The 23904-nt window shown below is 46.7% G+C and overlaps 1 protein-coding gene across 3 annotated transcripts in view; it reads left to right on the plus strand.

Annotated features, from left to right (window-relative positions):
* LMF1 (lipase maturation factor 1) overlaps positions 1 to 23904 on the plus strand; it is a 716474-nt gene that overhangs the window by 587966 nt on the left and 104604 nt on the right. The window contains exon 13 of one of the 3 annotated variants that reach the window (XM_068244159.1): positions 6382 to 6458. The exons of the other annotated variants lie outside the window; for them this stretch is intronic. The gene's annotated coding sequence lies outside the window, so the exon portion shown is untranslated. Of the gene's footprint in view, positions 1 to 6381; positions 6459 to 23904 lie in introns of those variants that run through there. 3 annotated transcript variants of the gene reach the window in all.

Consider the following 23904-nt stretch of genomic DNA (forward strand, 5'->3'; position numbering starts at 1 on the left):
CCGTTTGGGGGGGTTTGTAGGTTCATGGAGGGTGAAGTCTATGGTGCCAGGACATCTGTGCCTATAGGCTCCTGTGATGTAAATCTGGGCCTACACTGGAGGGCTACTTATTGGGTGGGACACCTTTGGCTAATATATAACAGAAGTAATGCACTCTCCTTCAGTATTTGCACTAGCAGAATCAGTATGTGAGGGACCTGGCAGAGTACGGGTTAATGAGCAGATCTCCGGTGCTGCACAATCCTGGTACTGCCAGCTTGGGCATGGGCACACAACCAGATGTATCAGCAGAGGACACTTTGCCTTCAAGGAATAATTTATCTTTGATCCTACATTTCATTCACATGTCTGCTGCCTGCTCTTTTAAAGGGAAATTCCGCTTTTGCTTCGAGATCAGCATTATACGTTGCATGGATTTACGTCAAACATTATTAAGGCTTGGGGTAAACGAGGAAAGAAGCACCCAAATGTGATCAAATGAAAAACAAGCGGTGGCTTACCTCAGTAGATGATACAAGTGTTGGATTAAAGCAAGCCTGAACTAAAAATTAAAAGTCACAATAAACATACACGCGTCATACTTACCTTCCGTGTAGTCTACTCATCAATCTCTGTCTCTCCTCTCCTGTGTCCTGTTTGTCCACTGTGACCACTGTGATCAATGGAATTCGCTGTCCTCCATTTTGAAAATGGCCATTACCCCATAACAGCTTCCTGGTCACCACACCGTTAAAGTGTAATATTGCCCTTTGGGCCATTGGGAAACATGGACATTACCTTGCACATCGGTTGTCTTTTATGTTATAACTGACAGCAACTGATATATACTTGACAGCAACTGATCTATTTCAGTTCTGACAATATCTTGTCAGAACTGGAAGGAATCGTTGTAAAAAGAAAATGGTGAGCTTCTGAGAGGAACTGTGAGTGAGGTAAAGATGTGATATTCATTTGCAGGTGCATCATGCAATTTTTGTTTGTTTTTTTAGATATTTAGATAATTTTACTCAGTTCAGGTTCCCTTTAAAAGAAATGCAGTTTACTTGCACTATGGCATCATGTTTTGTGGCTGAACAACCCACTTCCTTAGGCCAATAAATATCCCCAGCTATATATATAGCTGGGCTCTGAGTGCCTCTATTTCAGTTTTATTACTTTGTTTATATGTCCTTATAAAGCACAGCCGTTCCACCGTATTATGGAAGTTTGCTCCCGGTCAGTTACATGGTGCAGGTGTTAGAATGAGTAACAGTGGCTGCAGGTGCTGCATGTGGCTAATTGCTTCTGCAGACAACTGATTTCCTGGACAGTTTTATGGCAACAGTACTCCAAACAAAATCAAAGAGGCACTGTACTGACATACAGTGGACTGCAGTAATTTATTCAGGATATTCACTTTTACAGTTATTTTCCTGGTCCCAGCATCAGAAACACTTCCTATATCTATGTATTGCTGTATATTGCATGTAGCCCAGCCCTCCCTGTGATGCTTAGCCTAGGCTCATTAGCTATGTGGAATTCTCCCCCAGAGAATTCTGGGAGACCAGGTATACTTTCTACTGGCTTTAGAACTCTTGGTAAACCAACACGTGTCCAGTTGGGAGTGCAGCCAGGAAAAAGCTTATTTGATTGGTTACAGTTGAATAAGTTTAGAGGGTCCCTTTACTGGATTGGTGGGGGTGTAAGAAGGCACAGGAAGCTCCTTTGGACCATCCACAGATTGCCCTATTCACAGGTAAGTATCTCATTTTTATTTTAAAATATGCTTCAGGGGTACTTTCGAGCAGCAGGTCTTCTGGGGTTTGGTTGTACTGTGTGTAGCACAAGTGGTCCAAGAAACAACAAGCAGTGAACCAGGGATAAGGTCTCTGGCACCCATTACACACTGATATGTATGGGGAGGGGGAAAGGGCAGACTTTATATCCATTCCACAGAAGAGCCAATGTAGCACAAATCAATGCAAAAGTTAAAGGACAACTGTAATGAGAAGAATATGAAGACTGCCATATGTATTTATTTTAATATACCCATTGCCTGGCAGCCCTGCGGATCTATGTGGCTGCAGTAGTGCCTGAATCGCACCAGAAACCAGCATGCATCTTATCTTGTCAGATCTGACAATTTTAGGAACACCTGATCTGCTGCATGCTTGTTCAGGGTCTCTGGCTAAAAGTATTAGAGGCAGAGGATCAGCAGGACAACCAGGCAACTAGTATTGCTTAAAAGGAAATAAATATGGCAGCCTCCATATACCTCTCTCTTGAGTTGTCCTTTAAGCGAAAGATGTCAGAACACAGTGCATTACAACTTGCTGCATACAACAAATACCTATGCTGTGTTCCCTGTCTTCTTTCTCTGCCTGAAACAGTTTTTAGGCATAACATAAAACGGGGGGGGGGGGGGGGGGGGGGGATTGCTTTAACCTGACAGCCCCAGTCATGTAGGGACATGTTGCCACACCTGATCATGTTGATCAAGATTAAATTGCAGATAAATCCAGGGTATTAATGACTGAGGCCTGTGCCAGCTCTGGAGTCCTGCCAGGCCCAGAAACCAATACCCACTCCAGGCATGGGCCCCTTCCCTGTGTACTGTAGTGTCACTTGCCTCGTTCGCTTTCTGCCAGTCTGTCATGAATGTGTAAGAGGCATAAAATCCCAGTGATTCTCTGCTCCATCTCCACAAATCTCCTCTACAGCTCCTGTCCACATGAATAAGCTTTCACTGAGCCCTCTGCAACTGTAATAATAACAGCAAGCATGAAGATAGTGTATCAGCACTCAGCAGAATCTGCAGCTCACAGATGTACATAAGCACAAAGTATATTTTTATTTTACCCGCTGGGGTTCATTTACTAAGGCTGCAGATCACAGAGGAACATAAGTGATCTGTAAAATCTGAGCTGTGTTTTTTTTAGTATCTGTTGTTAGATGGCAAAAGTTTGCAACCTACACCTGGGTCAAATCAGTACATAGTACACAGTTCATTACCTCAGAGGAGCCTATAGGCACAGATGTCCTGGCACCTTAGGCTGTGCCCTCTAGGAATCTACAAACCCCCGCTGAACCGCACCGCAAGTGTTCTGATTGTCCCAGCTGTCACTTCTACCTTGCTTCCTTTGCCCATCATAGGTAGCTACAGGTGCCCCTTAGTATTAGGTAGCCAGACGTACCGTGAACATTAAAGCGGAACTGTAAATAGTTTTTAAACACAGTGTTTCACTTACCTGGGGCTTCTGCAAGCCCCCAGCAGCCGCCCTGTCACGCGCCGGTCCTGCCCGAGACTCCGTTCTCCCGCCGCTAGCTGCTTTCGGTTTCGCCGCCGGGCCACTGCGCCTGCGCGGCTCTGGCCACGCGTATCCTTTGTTTGTGTCCCCTGCTATTGCAGAGGGGAACGCAAAGAAAAGAAACGCTTGGCCAGAGCCACGCTGGCATCGACTTAGTCTAGGAACGGAACAGCGGCAGGAGAACGGAGGCTCGGGCAGGACCGGTGAGGGACAAGACGGCTGCTGGGGGCTTGCAGAAGCCCCAGGTAAGTGAAACACTGTGTTTAAAAACTATTTACAATTCCGCTTTAAAGAGACTCTGGAACAAAAAAAAGTTCCCCTGGGGGGTTACTTACCTCGGGAGGGGGAAGCCTCAGGGTCCCAATGAGGCTTCCCCCTCCCCTGTAGCTGCAGGCAATCCAGCGCTGGCTCCCCCGAAGTGTCCCGGAATCCTCCATTGACAAGCCTGATAAGCGCTGATCTATTTACCTTTCCTGGGTCCAGCGGGGGCGCGGTTGCGGCTCTCAGCACGGAGATAGGCGAAAATAGCCGATCTCTGTCGAGTCAGCACAGGAAACTTGCGCCTGCGCAGTAGAGCGGCCCGACAGCGATCGGCTATTTCCGCCTATCAGTGAGCAGAGTGCTAATACTGCGCCTGCGCTGGAGCTTTATCGCCGCCGCCGTGGGACTGAGGAGGGCAGGGGAAGCCTCAATAGGATCTGGAGGCTTCCCCCACCCAAAGTGAGTACCCCCAGGGGAGGTTTTTTTTGTTACAGGTTTTCTTTAAGTAGCTAGAGTTGCCCCCCAGTATTAAGTAGCTAAAGGAACCTCAATATTAAGTAGCTGGGGTGTCCCCAAGTATTTGGTAGCTAGAGGTGCCCCTGACTGAAGGGAGATCTCGTCAGTTGAATGCTGAAAGCAGGTTGAGTAATCTCTTATTTACTATCTTATCAGGACTCTGCATAGGGAAGGAGGGAGGTGCTCAGGGAGTGGAGTGAGCCACCTTTCCATCATCAGGCGCCTGTAGGCACGTGCCTACAGTGCATTATGGTAAATCTTGCCCTGTAGTGGGGGTTACTGAACGGTTTGTAAAATAGCAGTTGAGTGACACCGCCTCTCCAAATAAGAGCCAGGGGAACTGGGGTATGATCTTTTATGGAGAAGGAAAGTAAGAGTGATTTTTAACTTTTGGATTGCCTGCCTAGCATCCTTATTACTTGTTTACCAGATAGAAATAAAAAAATAGATTTTTTATTTTATCCCCAACAGTTACACTTTAACCTTTTCGGGGACCTGACGGCTCTGGCCCCTTAAGGACTAGAGCTGTCCTTTCCCTATTGAGCCCTGTGATTACTGTGATTGGCTCACATTAATCACAGGGTAAGGAGAAAGGTGCGGAGCATAGCGAGCGGGTTCAGCGACACAACAGCGGTATGAACAGCGAGAATGGGGTGAGTGCACGGTGGTGAATAGTTGGAATCAATGGCCTCAATTCACTAAGCTTATCTCCTGTCTTTAATAACTCTTCTAGAGTTGTTACCATGGTGATAAGGCATGTAGTATTCAGGAAACATTTTACCTCAGGCAAACCTAAAGTTAACTCTTCTGTCTTTAAGTTAACTCTTTAATCCTTAAAATAACTCCAGAGTTACAGACAGGCTGTTTATTAAAGGGATCCAGAGATGAACGATTCACACAAAATAAACATATCAGTTGATAGCTTGTAAAGAATAAATGCTCTACCTGATAATTTCGCCACTCTGGTGTGCCTTTTTGAGTGTTTTTTTATCCATTATTGCTCCAGGAAATATTCAATATGGCCGCCGGCTCATACCTGTTCTGCTTCCGGGTTATAAGTTGTTCTGGATGTGCTGTCTATCCTCTATGAGACTATAGACAAGCAGGGCTGCTGCAGCCTTTCATCTGTCTGCTTTCAACTATTATTCTGGAATGCTGTGTGGCTGCCTGTAGGAAGTGTCTCTCATAGAAATGAAACTGCATACAGTAGATAATGACAGGCTGCACACTGCACACAGATACACTGTTTCAGAGCTTCTTTCTCGGCAGCAGCAGCCCCTCCCATGTCAACAGCTCTGAGTATGAAATCTGATCCAGGAGGTGGCAGGCTTGGGCTTGAAAAGACTCCACAGAAGAGTGACTCAGCTATAATGATTCCAGGTCAAACCTTGACTGAATAGTCGGTGGATTCTTATCACAGTTGATAACAGATAGATTAGACTGAGAAGAATAAAACTAAAAGCAGGATAGGTGTTTACTGTCATGTTCCCACTGATAAATGTAATAAAATACATGAGAGTGTTTCGTCTCTGGTTCTCTTTAACTGCGTGTGAACAGAACTACAGAGGAGGTAACTTAACCACAGAAGAGGTAAATTAACTACAGAAGAGGTAACGTAAGGAATGAAGAGATAGGATAACTCTCTTAGGCCTCAATTCACTAAGCTTATCTCCTGTCTTTAATAACTCTTCTAGAGTTGTTACCATGGTGATAAGGCATGTAGTATTCAGGAAACATTTTACCTCAGGCAAACCTAAAGTTCACTCTTCTGTCTTTAAGTTAACTCTTCAATCCTTAAAATAACTCCAGAGTTAAAGACAGGCTGTTTATTAACTGCATGTGAAAATAACTACAGAGGAGGTAAATTAACTACAGAAGAGGTAACTTTACTACAGAGGAGGTAACTTAAGGAATGAAGAGATAAGATAACTCTCTCTTATGTGGAGGTAAGTTTTCTCTTGCCTTATTATCTCCAGCATGATCTTAGTGAATTGAGGCCAATGTCCTGTCAGAGCCGCCCAGCCACCAACAGGACTGATTCCAACTACATCAGTCCTGATCAGGTTAAAGATTTACATTATTTTACATTGTTTTCACGCAAATCTTGGTAGCGCTGTCTTATGATGACTGGCTTCTCTTTATAATATTAGAAAATCTTCCACATAAAAAAAAAAAAAAAAAACTGTGTGTGCGCTGCAGTCTGTAAAACAGGGAAATTGTTAGCAGGACATCTTGTCTTGCTTTTGGCATGGCTAAGCTGTGATTGCTTATTTTTATTCTTATAATGTTTGGATAACATGGATACATTTGTAATAAGGCAACCAAAGAGGAAGAGCGATTCTACTGGAACAAGAGGCAGGCTTGAGTAGGAGCAAAATGTTCCTCAAGATGACCGTAAGTATTGTGATGATAATCGGTCAACGCGGTTATTCATACCCTCTGTTCCTGAATCTCCTTGTAGAGCCTTGAGTAAAATTAAAAAAAAAAAAAAAACATTATTAGGCTACAGGGCCCTTATTCAATTCAATTTTTCTCTTAAAGAAAACCTGTAACGAGAAAAAGTTCTCATGGGGGGTACTCACCTCGGGTGGGAGAAACCTCCGCATCCTATCGAGGCTTCCCCCGTCCTCTTGTGTTCCACGGCGGCAGTGAAAAAGCACTCCCAGAACGGCAGGGATGTAAATATTTACCTCCACGGCTCCAGCGCAGGCGCAGTATCTGCTCTCCGCTCGGAGATAGTTGGAAATAGCCGATTGCTGTCGGGCCGCTCTACTGCACAGGCACAAGTCTCCTGCCTCTGCGTAGTAGAGCGGACCCTTCCCTGACTCCGCAACAGCGCCCCTGCTGGAGTCAGGGAAGGTAAATACAGTAAATGTAGCTTGTCAGGCTTGTTGAGGGAGGATTGCCGGACACTTCGGGGCAGCCAGCGCTAGATTGCCTACAGCTAAATGGGCGGGGGAAGCCTCATTGGAACACTGAGGCTTCCCCCTCCCGAGATGACCCCCCAGGGGAACTTTTTTTTTTTTGTTACAGAGTCTCTAAGTTTTCTCCTAGGAAAACATTTTTAATCTTCTGCTTAAATAGCTTTTCAGCACCCTGTAATTAAAAAAGTACCAACAAAGTTGGCGAGAAAAGGTACATTTACCGATATTCTGCCATCGGCTTTTCTGGGCACCAAAATTTCCAAACGCCCTTCTCTTCACGTACACTTCCTGATGACTCAGTTTGTAGTTTTTATTATCTGTGACTTGTAAGCAGACTTTGAGGTTCTCCTCAAGGGACCCCTTTCTAAATTCGCCAGAGGATCCAGACTCTTCCCTCTTCGTAGGTATGTGTGTTTTAGGTAACAATCTCAGGTACATTTTAAAGGTCAACTGAAGTGAGAAGAATATGGAGGCTGCCCTGCTGGTCTTTTTGGCTGCAGTAGTGTCTGAATCACACCCGAAACAAGCATGCAGTTAATCTTGTCAGATGTGACAACAATGTCAGAAACACCTGATTTGTTGCATGCTTGTTCAGGGCCTAGAGCTAAAAGTATTAAAAGGCAGAGGATCAGCAGGATAGCCAGGCAACTGGTATTGCTAATAAGGAAATTAATATGGCAGCCTCCATATACCTCTCACTTCTTTTATGCTTTAAGTGATTGATGCGGCTGGTCCACCTCAGCCACCACTGCCAGAGGAAATTGAAATATGTTAATCTCACACAATTGGTGAAGATATGAAATCTTGTAATGAACAAGAGTTAAATCAGTTGCCTGCCATTCTTGGGCAAGTAGCCAGTGTCTGCTTAGCTTGGCTGTGAATACCCACCTACAGAACTGAAACATATCTTTCATTCAGTGGTGAACATTATAAATGATGTAGAATCTAATGCATTGCATACAAGACCTTTCAGCCAGCAGTAGAAGATGAAAATGTTGGTATTCGAATTATGCGGAGACATCCTGACATTTCTGAATGTGGCCAAAACTAAAGCAAGTCATCAAACTGCAAGATTTAAGCTGGGGATGGTTGTAAAATTTCTGCGGAATACCGGTTTCCGGGTTTCCAATCCAAAATAGGCTTACCGTAGCGTTAAGGGGAAATCAGTATTCTGTGGAATTATCGCAACTCGGAAATCCTAGCCCAATCACAGAGCTCAGAAGCATTGGGCCAATCACAGGATGCAGAATCTTTAGAGAAATGTGAATACCGCAGAAATGTTACACCAATCACAAGACCAGCTGCCTAACCCTAACTCACCCCCCCCCCCCCCAAATAATGCCTAACCACATCTGACCCCCCCCCCCTCCCGTTTCAGCGATACCTGACCCTAATCGATCCCCCTCTAGCGATGCCTAAGCCTAACCAATCTCCCACTGATGCCTAACCCTAACTGACCTCCCCCCTAATAATGTCTAACCCTATCTGATCCCCCCAGTGATGTATAACCCTAACTGACCCTCCCCAATGATGTCTAACCCTAACTGATCCCCCCCAATGATGTCTAATCCTAACTGATCCCCCCCAATGATGTCTAACCTTAACTGATCCCCCCAACGATGTCTAACCCTAACTGACCCTCCCCAATGATGTCTAACCCTAACTGACCCACCCCAATGATGTCTAACCCTAACTGACCCTCCCCAATGATGTCTAACCCTAACCGATCCCCCCCAATGATGTCTAACCCTATCTGATCCCCCCCAATGATGTCTAACCCTATCTGATCCCCCCAATGATGTCTAACCCTAACTGATCCCCCCAACAATGTCTAACCCTAACTGATCCTCCCCAATGATGTCTAACCCTAACTGACCCACCCCAATGATGTCTAACCCTAACTGACCCTCCCCAATGATGTCTAACAGTAACCGATCCCCCCCAATGATGTCTAACCCTATCTGATCCCCCCCAATGATGTCTAACCCTAACTGACCCTCCCCAATGATCTCTAACCCTAACTGACCCTCCCCAATGATGTCTAACCCTAACTGACCCTCCCCAATGATGTCTAACCCTAACTGACCCACCCCAATGATGTCTAACCCTAACTGACCCTCCCCAATGATGTCTAACAGTAACCGATCCCCCCCAATGATGTCTAACCCTATCTGATCCCCCCCAATGATGTCTAACCCTAACTGACCCTCCCCAATGATGTCTAACCCTAACTGACCCTCCCCAATGATGTCTAACCCTAACTGACCCTCCCCAATGATGTCTAACCCTAACTGACCCTCCCCAATGATCTCTAACCCTAACTGACCCTCCCCAATGATGTCTAACCCTAACTGACCCTCCCCAATGATCTCTAACCCTAACTGACCCTCCCCAATGATGTCTAACCCTAACTGACCCTCCCCAATGATGTCTGACCCTCCCCAATGATGTCTAACCCTAACTGATCCCCCCTCCCCAATGATGTCTAACCCTAACTGACCCTCCCCAATGATGTCTAACCCTAACTGACCCTGCCCAATGATGTCTAACCCTCCCCAATGATGTCTAACCCTCCCCAATGATGTCTAACCCTAACTGACCCTCCCCAATGATGTCTAACCCTAACTGACCCTGCCCAATGATGTCTGACCCTCCCCAATGATGTCTAACCTTAACTGACCCTCCCCAATGATGTCTGACCCTCCCCAATGATGTCTAACCCTAACTGATCCCCCCTCCCCAATGATATCTAACCCTAACTGATTCCCCCCCCCCAATGATGTCTAACCCTAACTGACCCTCCCCAATGATGTCTAACCCTAACTGACCCTGCCCAATGATGTCTAATCCTAACTGATTCCCCCGCTAATGATTTCTAATCCTAACTGATCTCCCCCCCCCCCCCAATGATGTCTAAACCTAACTGATCCCCCCAACGATGTCTAACCCTAACTGATCCCCCAATGATAACTGTCCCCCCCCCCCCCCCCATGATGTCTAACCTTAACTGATCACCCCCAATGATGCCTAACCCTAACTGATTCACCTCAATGATGCCTAACCCTAACTTATCCTCCAATGATAACTGACCCCCCAATGATGCCTAACCATAACTGATCCCCCCAACAATGCCTAACCTGCTGATTGCAGTGCTTGTCACTTTAAATGAAAAATAACGGGCATCGCATAAGTTTGGGCGCCCCTTAGGTAACGCACTCACTATTTGTAGCAGCAGTTTGCATAGCGGGTGGCCACGGTGCCCAATTTTCCAACATTTGCTAATATTAACATTGATGCCTATGGGGCACCCAAACTTTGATGACACCTCCGTCACCCAAACGTCCGGCTTTCCCCTAAAGACAAGGTAGGAAGATAAAATAACATTGGCTAATACTCTGAAATGTACAGCGCTAACCTGGAGAGTGTTGCTGTTTCCCCAATGACATTACAGTTTCACTTGAAACTCACCCCATGTCCCCTCCCCCGTCTCCTCCTGGTTCTGAGATGTCCCTGTCACTTCCCCGCCATTTGTCAGGCTGTCGCTGATGTCTGTGGCACCAATCAATTACAGCAGTAATGTAATAACAGTGGGCCAGGCTCCACCATAAACATACCTGTCATCACCTTTTAAGAAAGCCCAACACATTTATTGAGGTTAAGGGAGGGAGCAGCCGCAGCTGAGTCGGTGAGTGCAGCGCAGTGACTGAAGTCCGCAATGGAGCCTGGACTTACGGAGAGCACGACTTCAGGGATGGAAGATCAAGTGAACCTAGAAGCTACCAAGCTGCATAGTAGATTCAGGTGAAGACAATGAGGAATACAAAAGACAGATTTCTGCAAAGACCAAATAAGCTGGCCCCTAGGGTAGCTGCCGCCTGGCACAGAGGCTGGACATACCAGGGTCATCCAGAAAGTAACAACCGTTTTCGATGAGTAAATTAAGGAAATATTTTACAGTAAAACCCCCATTATCCAGCATCAATGGGGATTGGCTGATGCAGAATAATTGTACCGGTAGTATCTGGTTATTTAAAGGACACCCGAGGTGAAAATAGACTGATGAGATAAACAATTGTATCTATCCTCCTTCTGAAAATGGCTTTTTAAAATATCCCACAGGTTTATTTTATATTTAAATCCACTTTAATGTTTTTACTGTTTCATTGTTTTTGCTCAATGACACATTCATTGAAGTATCCCAGAGCTAAAATCTATGAAATATTGATCTTTTCTATCTCTTTCCCGCTCTCACAAGCCATTTTCTGTCAGGAAAGTGTTTTATGGTTGTAATTCCTTATCAGTGAGGGTTATGCTGTAGTCCAAACCAGTCCTGACCCAGACAGAAGCTGTCACTTACATACCTGATATTTAACTCTTTCAGGCAGACAAAGAAAAAAAAAGGAACACAGCATAGTTATTAGTGTAAGTGGCACTGTACATATACATGACTATCTGATCATGTCACATGTCACCTCGGGTATCCTTTAAGAGTCAATGTTAGAAATAGACCTAGCTAAAAAAAAAAAAAAAAAAGCTGTACTATACCCCACACTGTATACTTACCATAAACTCTATTAATGTTGAAGTACAGTCATTAAAAACAAATAAGGACAAAGGACAGACTTAACTTAAAGGACAACTGTAACAATAGTGATATAGAGGCTGCCTTATTTATTTCCTGTTAAACAATACCAGTTGCCTGGCAGCCCTGCTGATCTATTTGGCTGCAGTAGTATCTTAGTCACACACCGGAATCAAGTATGCAGCTAATCTTGCCATATCTGACAATAATGTCAGAAACACCTGATCTGCTGCATGCCTGTTCAGGGGCTATGGCTGAAAGTATTACAGGCAGAGGATCCGCTGGGCTGCCAGGCAACTGGTATTGCTTAAAAGGAAATAACTATGGCAGCCTCCATATCCCTCTCGCTTCAGCTGTCCTTTAATGTAACAGAGGTTTATTGATGTATAAAGAAGAGTAGATTTATGATTCCTGCAAGGCCAGATTTGTTTTCTGGTTGTTCAAGAATTCTTGTTAACGGAGTCCCAGACAACGGATACTGGTCCATATGCAAATCACTTTTTTTCTCCTTCGCTTTCTCCTAGGCGACATTTTCACACCTTATCAATAAAATGCCTTTTAAACCAGCAAGCAAGAAAATACTCAAAATAACTTTAATAGTACTTTTTCACCTACTTTTTAGTACTTTTTCAGAGCGCTGAAAAGTTAATTCGAAGGGAAGATGAAAATTTAGGAGAAAACATGAATTGCATAAAGGCCACTGGCCCTAATTCAATTCACTTTTTCTCCTAGGTGATGTTTCCGTACATTATCAGTAAAATGCCTTTTAAGCAGGAGTGTTACTAGCCTTTTTGTCACTCCAGACAAGAAGTCATGTGCCCCCCCCCCCCCCCCGCACACACACACACACACACCCACACACCCTTAAAAAACAAACAAACACACCACACATTAGAGAATATAAACCATGTGAAAACCGACAGGATGGTCGCACAAGCACAGCACTGGAAGCCAAACGAAAGGTTACAGCACAGCTTCTGCTGCACTATACTCTGACTTTACAAATTGAACTAGGGGAGCTCAGGTGAGTGACGGGAGCATATAGTGGGACAAGGGGACAGAGGGAGGCACAGTGGGACAGGGGGAGGCACATAGGAACGCACACAGATCCGAATCATCCACAAGGCAACATAGGCAGGTGCCTAGGGCCTAGAGAGGGTCTGGGGGCCTGGTTTATCCTATTCCTTACCCCCAACAAATCTTGCAGAAATTGCTAGGTGGCCATCAGGTGTGGGCCCAAAGTCATTGCTTGGCTAGGGCATCATTTCACTTTAATCCATCTCTGGACTGAGAGTGGCACAAGGAAACAGAAGGAGGCACAAAGGTAGACAGAAAGAGAGACACGGCTGGGGGCGGGGTATAGAGACAGAGGTGGCACAGGGGGACTGAAGGTGGCACAAAGGAGACAGAATGGGGCACAAGGGGACGGAGGGAGGTACAAACAACTGCAGTGGTGGCTATATTTGGGAGGTGTGGCTTAGTTGAGAGTGGGCCTAAACTCAGGGTGGGGCTTAGTCAGGGTCATGGTGCCCCCCAGGACCAACAGTACTCTAGGCAGTGGCCTCTAATGCTTTGCCTAAAAACAACCCTACTTTTACACAGCCAACAAGTAGGAAAAGTTATTTTAAACAAAATATGAAAAATTATCTCTGTCATAGAGCTCATACATGGTACAATTTTTTTTCTTTTTTTTTCAATTAGATAATCTCGTTTGATTATTTCATTAGATCGAATATAAAGAATTTTCCAACATGCCTGATCGGATTTATATAAAAAAAAATTGATAATCGCCAGTTTTCATTTGATTAGTTCATTTTAGTCTAATAAACAGGAAAATCAGATGTTTTTATTGTACCGTGTATGGGCACCATGAGGCTCACCGTTCCTTATTAAAGTGCATGACACCGTATGGCGTTACACAGTGCGGCTGCTACTGCGCAAGCTCTGTGTCCTTTTTTTGGTGCTACCCCTATAAAGTTCCTCCACTCCACACTGGCAGTGCTGTTTTCTGACAACTTGGGCTTGCCATTGTGGCGAACCTTCGCTCCGAACTCCTTGTACTCCTGATTTCCTATTGTGGCCAGGCTTGTGACCTCGACCTCCACTGACTATCCGCCTGTCCCAACCTTTGGCTAATGGCCCATACTCACGGGCAGCAAATGTTGCCTGTCGCCAGCACACGTGAGCGTGTGGGCGACAGGCCGGCGACAGCTCCTCGCCAGGTCCCTCCGCGTACACACGCGGAAGAGGGACCAGCGGCATGACGGAAGCTGTCGCCGACGTTCCTCCTCCCCGCGCCGGAAGCTCGCCGGAAGCTCTGTGTACCTCAATGGAGGTTGCTGTCGCTAGTCCGCGTACTCACGCGGACTAGCGACAGTTGCGGTGGCGACTGTCGCCAGGCGATTGAACTTTTCAATCGCCTGGCGACATCAGCGACGGGCGACAGTTCGGGGTGCGCGCCCGTTGCGGGCGACAGTTCGGGGTGCGCGCGGCCCATACTCACGGGCGACCTGTCGCCGCAACACGCGCGCGCCGCGTGTTGAGGCTACAAAAGTCCCTCGTGAGTATGGGCCATTAGGACCCCGACTTCTGCTGGTTATCTGGCTGCCCTGACCCTTGACTTGTGTTCCTGGATCTGTGATTTCTACAGCAACCTCCGCCTGAACATCTCCATATAGCAGTCTCCTCTGTTCTCCTTGGTTACTGGTGGGGAAATCCCATAGGTCATGACCTGGTGGCCACCAGGGAGCAAAATTGTTTGTTGTCAGAGGTAGTGGCCCATCATCCCTTGCAGGTTGCTCTGGTGAAGACCCGTGCCACTTAAGACACCATGCCCTGGGAAAGGCCAGGCCTACCACCTGTAGCTAGGTCAACAGGACCTGCTATCAGCTTTCACAGTAACAATCTTCAAGAAGGGTTTTCTTTTACTTTTGCTCCTAAACTTTTGCCCAGGTGATATTTTCACGCCTCATCAGAAAAATGCCGTTTAAGCCAACAGTAGGCAAGAAAATATGCAAACACAATGTGATATACCTTCATTACCTAATTTTTGGTACGTTTTCAGTGTCTGAGTGCTGAAGTTATATTGAACAGAAGATGAATAATTATCGACTAGGAGAAAACGTAGGAGAAAAAGTCAGTTGAATAAGGGCCACTGTATCTACACTGAAGCGGAAAAAAAAAAGGTTGATATAATAAATTGGTTGTGTAGTACGGATACAATACAATAACATTTGTAAAGCGCTTTTCTCCCATAGGACTCAAAGCGCTTGATTACTAGAACATCAGTAGCAAAGAAAATATTCTCATATTTTTATTTTCAGATATATACAGTGTTTGCAAAAGTATTCGGCCCTCTTGAAGTTTTCCACATTTTGTCACATTACTGCCACAAACATGAATCAATTCTATTGGCATTCCCCGTGAAAGACCAATACAAAGTGGTGTACACGTGAGAAGTGGAACTAAAATCATACATGATTCCAAACATTTTTTACAAATAAATAACTGCAAAGTGGGGTGTGCGTAATTATTCAGCCCCCTTTGGTCTGAGTGCAGTGAGTTGCCCATAGACCTTGCCTGATGAGTGCGAATGACTAAATAGAGTGCACCTGTGTGTAATCTAATGTCAGTACAAATACAGCTGCTCTGTGACGGCCTCAGAGGTTGCCTAAGAGAATATTGGGAGCAACAACATAAAGTTATTGAGAAATTTAAAGCAGGCTTAGGCTTCAAAAAGATTTCCAAAGCCTTGAACATCCCACGGAGCACTGTTCAAGCGATCATTCAGAAATGGAAGGAGTACAGCACAAGTGTAAACCTACCAAGACAAGGCCGTCCACCTAAACTCACAGGCCGAACAAGGAGAGCGTTGATCAGAGATGCAGTCAAGAGGCCCATGGTGACTCTAGACGAGTTGCTGAGATCTACAGCTCAGGTGGGGGAATCTGTCCATAGGACAACTATTAGTCGTGCACTGCACAAAGTTGGCCTTTACGGAAGAGTGGCAAGAAGAAAGCCATTGTTAACAGAAAAGCATAAGAAGACCTGTTTGCAGTTTGCCATAAGCCATGTGGGGGACACAGCAAACATGTGGAAGAAGGTGCTCTGGTCAGATGAGACCAAAATGGGACTTTTTGGCCAAAATGCAAAACGCTATGTGTGGCGGAAAACAAAAAACAGCACATCACTCTGAACACACCATCCCCACTGTCAAATGTGGTGGCAGCATCATGTTCTGGGGGTGCTTCTCTTCAGCAGGGTCAGAGTTGATGGGAAGATGGATGGAGCCAAATACAGGAAAATCTTGGAAGAAAATCTCTTGGAGGCTGCAAAAGACTTGAGACTGGGGCGGAGGTTAACCTTCCAGCAGGACAACGACCCTAAACATAAAGCCAGGGCAACAATGGAATGGTTTAAAACAAAACATATCCATGTGTTAGAATGGCCCAGTCAAAGTCCAGATCTAAATCCAATCGAGAATGTGTGGCAACTGGCAAAATCTGAAAACTGTTGTTCACAAACACTGTCCATCTAATCTGACTGAGCTGGAACTGTTTTGCAAAGAAGAATGGGCAAGGATTTCAGTCTCTAGATGTGCAAAGCTGGTATAGACATATCCTAAAAGACTGGCAGCTGTAATTGCAGCAAAAGGTGATTCTACAAAGTATTGACTCAGGGGGCTGAATAATTACTCACACCTCACTTTGCAGTTATTGATTTGTAAAAAATGTTTGGAATCATGTATGATTTTTGTTCCACTTCTCACGTGTACACCACTTTGTATTGGTCTTTCACGTGGAATTCCAATAAAATTGATTCATGTTTGTGGCAGTAATATGACAAAATGTAGAAAACTTCAAGGGGGCTGAATACTCTTGCAAACCACTGTAGTTTTTTTTTTTTTATAACATTGCTTCACTCTCTAATATTTGCAGTTTACACACCACTTAGAATTCTATATGATTTTACAGAGCAGGCTAGTGAAGTTTTGAACTGTTCTCTGCACAAAAAAAAGCAACACAGTGCCAGACACTTGAGATAATAAGCTTCAGAAGACAGAGCTCTCTGTGACTTTGAAAGTCATGGATCTCAATGGCTCTTTTGCATAGATATCAACTGGAGTTTCTTAACTCTTCCTGTACTGGAAACAATATTAGACTTCTGTCTCTGCTCCTAATGTTTTATTTTTTAGCTGTACTACACATACAAATCATTATATTATAATTTCTGTGTCTCTTTAAAAAGGAACTTTAACCTTGGATTAAGCTTCATTTGAATCAGTAGCTGATACCCCCTTTCCAACGGGAATTATTTACCTTTTGTAAAATAAAAAAAAAATAGGTTGGGCATTGGGGAAAGGGTTAATTTTGCTCTGCTAGCGCACAGGAGCACCTGTCAGTCAGTGAATTCACTGCCATCATCCTCCCATGGGAAAGAAGCCATAAAGCTTCTGCAGGTGACATCATGGTGCCAAATAGCCAAGGACACATTCAGAGGCCTATTTTAGTGACACAAAGAGGACCTACACGATATCAGGTAGGTGGTTTTAATGCTGTGGCTGCTCATTGTACATGTTATGAGACTATGGGACAAAAGTGGACTTTTACTTGACATAATGAATGATCCTTGGAAGCTGTGCATTGACAAGTGTCTGTCTGGTGCTGAATGCAGCCAGTTGTGTGAGGGACAGAGTGATAGAATGTTGGAGCACTTGCATGCGGCTCCCTCTGACATCCCAGCACCTGCAGGTCTGTGTCTGTGTTCACTGAGCCATTGTGCTCCGCTGGCCGTGTCCTATGCAGCTGCAGCGCTGCGCTCCAGACCAAGAACCGCGCTCCAATTCATATTTAAAGAGGCAGATGTCAATGTTGTGCTGGAGAATGGGCCTCTTGTCTCCAGCTCTATTCAGCTTACTCCACTACTAAACAGTCTTTGTCTGGTTTGTCTTGTTAATTAGCGGTCAACAAAATATTTTTATAAACTTTCTGTAAACATTCACGCCTGTTCAGAATTCATTACAATGGGCATTGAATCGCTGGTCCTTTAAATGCAATCTATAGACTTTTTATAGTTCTTGTTCAGACGTATATGTGAATGGGGTCAGCTTAAAGACAAAGTATCATTCCTTACTAAACGTCTTCAGCATCTACCCAATACTTTATAGAATAGAGCTTTATTTTTCATGGACAGAGCTTTAATCCCCACGGTTCTTTTTACCCCTCATCTTCCTGCCAGCCACCCTCCTTTTACCCCTCATCTTCCTGCCATGCACCCTCCTTTTACCCCTCATCTTCCTGCCATCCACCCTCCTTTTACCCCTCATCTTCCTGCCATCCACCCTCCTTTTACCCCTCATCTTCCTGCCATCCACCCTCCTTTTACCCCTCATCTTCCTGTCATCCACCCTCCTTTTACCCCTCATCTTCCTGCCATCCACCCTCCTTTTACCCCTCATCTTCCTACCATGCATCCTCCTTTTACCTCAACTTACTACCATGCCTCATCTTCCTTTTACCCCTCATCATCCTGCTATCCACCCTCCTTTTACCTCATCTTCCTACCATGCCTCATCTTCCTTTTACCCCTCATCATCCTGCTATCCACCCTCCTTTTACCCCTCATCATCCTGCCATCCACCCTCCTTTTACCCCTCATCTTCCTGCCATCCACCCTCCTTTTACCTCATCTTCCTACCATGCATCCTCCTTTTACCCCTCATCTTCCTGCCATGCCCCCTTCTTTTACCCCTCATCTTCCTGCCATCCACCCTCCTTTTACCCCTCATCTTCCTGCCATCCACCCTCCTTTTACCCCTCATCATCCTGCCAGCCACCCTCCTTTTACCCCTCATCTTCCTACCATGCATCCTCCTTTTACCCCTCATCTTCCTGCCATCCACCCTCCTTTTACCCCTCATCATCCTGCCAGCCACCCTCCTTTTACCCCTCATCTTCCTGCCATCCACCCTCCTTTTACCCCTCATCTTCCTGCCATCCACCCTCCTTTTACCCCTCATCTTCCTGCCATCCACCCTCCTTTTACTCCTCATCATCCTGCCAGCCACCCTCCTTTTACTCCTCATCTTCCTGCCATGCATCCTCCTTTTACCTCATCTTCCTACCATGCCTCATCTTCCTTTTACCCCTCATCATCCTGCCATCCACCCTCCTTTTACCCCTCATCATCCTGCCATCCACCCTCCTTTTACCCCTCATCTTCCTGCCATCCACCCTCCTTTTACCCCTCATCTTCCTACCATGCATCCTCCTTTTACCTCATCTTCCTACCATGCATCCTCCTTTTACCCCTCATCTTCCTGCCATGCCCCCTTCTTTTACCCCTCATCATCCTGCCATCCACCCTCCTTTTACCCCTCATCTTCCTACCATGCATCCTCCTTTTACCCCTCATCTTCCTGCCATCCACCCTCCTTTTACCCCTCATCATCCTGCCATCCACCCTCCTTTTACCCCTCATCTTCCTACCATGCATCCTCCTTTTACCTCATCTTCCTACCATGCATCCTCCTTTTACCCCTCATCTTCCTGCCATCCACCCTCCTTTTACCTCATCTTCCTACCATCCACCCTCCTTTTACCCCTCATCTTCCTGCCATGCCCCCTTCTTTTACCCCTCATCATCCTGCCAGCCACCCTCCTTTTACTCCTCATCTTCCTGCCATCCACCCTCCTTTTACCCCTCATCTTCCTGCCATCCACCCTCCTTTTACCCCTCATCTTCCTACCATCCACCCTCCTTTTACCCCTCATCATCCTGCCATCCACCCTCCTTTTACCCCTTATCTTCCTGCCATGCCTCATCTTCCTTTTACCCCTCATCATCCTGCTATCCACCCTCCTTTTACCCCTCATCATCCTGCCATCCACCCTCCTTTTACCCCTCATCTTCCTGCCATCCACCCTCCTTTTACCTCATCTTCCTACCATGCCTCATCTTCCTTTTACCCCTCATCATCCTGCTATCCACCCTCCTTTTACCCCTCATCATCCTGCCATCCACCCTCCTTTTACCTCATCTTCCTACCATCCACCCTCCTTTTACCCCTCATCATCCTGCCATCCACCCTCCTTTTACCCCTCATCTTCCTACCATGCATCCTCCTTTTACCTCATCTTCCTACCATGCATCCTCCTTTTACCCCTCATCTTCCTGCCATCCACCCTCCTTTTACCCCTCATCATCCTGCCATCCACCCTCCTTTTACCCCTCATCTTCCTACCATGCATCCTCCTTTTACCTCATCTTCCTACCATGCATCCTCCTTTTACCCCTCATCTTCCTGCCATCCACCCTCATTTTACCTCATCTTCCTACCATCCACCCTCCTTTTACCCCTCATCTTCCTGCCATGCCCCCTTCTTTTACCCCTCATCATCCTGCCAGCCACCCTCCTTTTACTCCTCATCTTCCTGCCATCCACCCTCCTTTTACCCCTCATCTTCCTGCCATCCACCCTCCTTTTACCCCTCATCTTCCTACCATCCACCCTCCTTTTACCCCTCATCATCCTGCCATCCACCCTCCTTTTACCCCTTATCTTCCTGCCATGCCTCATCTTCCTTTTACCCCTCATCATCCTGCTATCCACCCTCCTTTTACCCCTCATCATCCTGCCATCCACCCTCCTTTTACCCCTCATCTTCCTGCCATCCACCCTCCTTTTACCTCATCTTCCTACCATGCCTCATCTTCCTTTTACCCCTCATCATCCTGCTATCCACCCTCCTTTTACCCCTCATCATCCTGCCATCCACCCTCCTTTTACCTCATCTTCCTACCATGCATCCTCCTTTTACCCCTCATCTTCCTGCCATCCACCCTCCTTTTACCCCTCATCTTCCTACCATCCACCCTCCTTTTACCCCTCATCATCCTGCCATCCACCCTCCTTTTACCCCTTATCTTCCTGCCATGCCTCATCTTCCTTTTACCCCTCATCATCCTGCTATCCACCCTCCTTTTACCCCTCATCATCCTGCCATCCACCCTCCTTTTACCCCTCATCTTCCTGCCATCCACCCTCCTTTTACCTCATCTTCCTACCATGCCTCATCTTCCTTTTACCCCTCATCATCCTGCTATCCACCCTCCTTTTACCCCTCATCATCCTGCCATGCATCCTCCTTTTACCTCATCTTCCTACCATGCATCCTCCTTTTACCCCTCATCTTCCTGCCATCCACCCTCCTTTTACCCCTCATCATCCTGCCATCCACCCTCCTTTTACCCCTCATCTTCCTACCATGCATCCTCCTTTTACCTCATCTTCCTACCATGCATCCTCCTTTTACCCCTCATCTTCCTGCCATCCACCCTCATTTTACCTCATCTTCCTACCATCCACCCTCCTTTTACCCCTCATCTTCCTGCCATGCCCCCTTCTTTTACCCCTCATCATCCTGCCAGCCACCCTCCTTTTACTCCTCATCTTCCTGCCATCCACCCTCCTTTTACCCCTCATCTTCCTGCCATCCACCCTCCTTTTACCCCTCATCTTCCTACCATCCACCCTCCTTTTACCCCTCATCATCCTGCCATCCACCCTCCTTTTACCCCTCATCTTCCTGCCATGCACCCTCCTTTTACCTCATCTTCCTACCATGCATCCTCCTTTTACCCCTCATCTTCCTACCATGCATCCTCCTTTTACCCCTCATCTTCCTACCATGCATCCTCCTTTTAACTCATCTTCCTACCATGCATCCTCCTTTTACCCCTCATCTTCCTACCATGCATCCTCCTTTTACCCCTCATCTTCCTACCAGCCACCCTCCTTTTACTCCTCATCTTCCTGCCATCCACCCTCCTTTTACCCCCCATCTTCCTGCCATCCACCCTCCTTTTACCCCTCATCTTCCTACCATCCACCCTCCTTTTACCCCTCATCATCCTGCCATCCACCCTCCTTTTACCCCTTATCTTCCTGCCATGCCTCATCTTCCTTTTACCCCTCATCATCCTGCTATCCACCCTCCTTTTACCCCTCATCATCCTGCCATCCACCCTCCTTTTACCCCTTATCTGCCTGCCATGCCTCATCTTCCTTTTACCCCTCATCATCCTGCCATGCCTCATCTTCCTTTTACCCCTCATCATCCTGCTATCCACCCTCCTTTTACCCCTCATCTTCCTGCCATGCCCCCTTCTTTTACCCCTCATCTTCCTGCCATGCCCCCTTCTTTTACCCCTCATCATCCTGCCAGCCACCCTCCTTTTACTCCTCATCTTCCTGCCATCCACCCTCCTTTTACCCCTCATCTTCCTGCCATCCACCCTCCTTTTACCCCTCATCTTCCTACCATCCACCCTCCTTTTACCCCTCATCATCCTGCCACCCACCCTCCTTTTACCCCTTATCTTCCTACCATCCACCCTCCTTTTACCCCTCATCATCCTGCCATCCACCTTCCTTTTACCCCTTATCTTCCTGCCATGCCTCATCTTCCTTTTACCCCTCATCATCCTGCTATCCACCCTCCTTTTACCCCTCATCATCCTGCCATCCACCCTCCTTTTACCCCTCATCTTCCTGCCATCCACCCTCCTTTTACCTCATCTTCCTACCATGCCTCATCTTCTTTTTACCCCTCATCATCCTGCTATCCACCCTCCTTTTACCCCTCATCATCCTGCCATCCACCCTCCTTTTACCTCATCTTCCTACCATGCATCCTCCTTTTACCCCTCATCTTCCTGCCATCCACCCTCCTTTTACCCCTCATCTTCCTGCCATCCACCCTCCTTTTACCCCTCATCTTCCTACCATCCACCCTCCTTTTACCCCTCATCATCCTGCCATCCACCCTCCTTTTACCCCTTATCTTCCTGCCATGCCTCATCTTCCTTTTACCCCTCATCATCCTGCTATCCACCCTCCTTTTACCCCTCATCATCCTGCCATCCACCCTCCTTTTACCCCTCATCTTCCTGCCATCCACCCTCCTTTTACCTCATCTTCCTACCATGCCTCATCTTCCTTTTACCCCTCATCATCCTGCTATCCACCCTTCTTTTACCCCTCATCATCCTGCCATGCATCCTCCTTTTACCTCATCTTCCTACCATGCATCCTCCTTTTACCCCTCATCTTCCTGCCATCCACCCTCCTTTTACCCCTCATCATCCTGCCATCCACCCTCCTTTTACCCCTCATCTTTCTACCATGCATCCTCCTTTTACCTCATCTTCCTACCATGCATCCTCCTTTTACCCCTCATCTTCCTGCCATCCACCCTCCTTTTACCTCATCTTCCTACCATCCACCCTCCTTTTACCCCTCATCTTCCTGCCATGCCCCCTTCTTTTACCCCTCATCATCCTGCCAGCCACCCTCCTTTTACTCCTCATCTTCCTGCCATCCACCCTCCTTTTACCCCTCATCTTCCTGCCATCCACTCTCCTTTTACCCCTCATCTTCCTACCATCCACCCTCCTTTTACCCCTCATCATCCTGCCATCCACCCTCCTTTTACCCCTCATCTTCCTGCCATGCACCCTCCTTTTACCCCTCATCTTCCTACCATCCACCCTCCTTTTACCCCTCATCATCCTGCCATCCACCCTCCTTTTACCCCTCATCTTCCTGCCATGCACCCTCCTTTTACCTCATCTTCCTACCATGCATCCTCCTTTTACCCCTCATCTTCCTACCATGCATCCTCCTTTTACCCCTCATCTTCCTACCATCCACCCTCCTTTTACCCCTCATCATCCTGCCATCCACCCTCCTTTTACCTCATCTTCCTACCATGCATCCTCCTTTTACCCCTCATCTTCCTACCATGCATCCTCCTTTTACCCCTCATCTTCCTACCAGCCACCCTCCTTTTACTCCTCATCTTCCTGCCATCCACCCTCCTTTTACCCCTCATCTTCCTACCATCCACCCTCCTTTTACCCCTCATCATCCTGCCATCCACCCTCCTTTTACCCCTTATCTTCCTGCCATGCCTCATCTTCCTTTTACCCCTCATCATCCTGCTATCCACCCTCCTTTTACCCCTCATCATCCTGCCATCCACCCTCCTTTTACCCCTTATCTTCCTGCCATGCCTCATCTTCCTTTTACCTCTCATCATCCTGCTATCCACCCTCCTTTTACCCCTCATCTTCCTGCCATGCCCCCTTCTTTTACCCCTCATCTTCCTGCCATGCCCCCTTCTTTTACCCCTCATCATCCTGCCAGCCACCCTCCTTTTACTCCTCATCTTCCTGCCATCCACCCTCCTTTTACCCCTCATCTTCCTGCCATCCACCCTCCTTTTACCCCTCATCTTCCTACCATCCACCCTCCTTTTACCCCTCATCATCC

The sequence above is a fragment of the Hyperolius riggenbachi genome, chromosome 7, assembly GCF_040937935.1.
Source record: "Hyperolius riggenbachi isolate aHypRig1 chromosome 7, aHypRig1.pri, whole genome shotgun sequence".
In the NCBI taxonomy this organism is placed as follows: Eukaryota; Metazoa; Chordata; class Amphibia; order Anura; family Hyperoliidae; genus Hyperolius; species Hyperolius riggenbachi.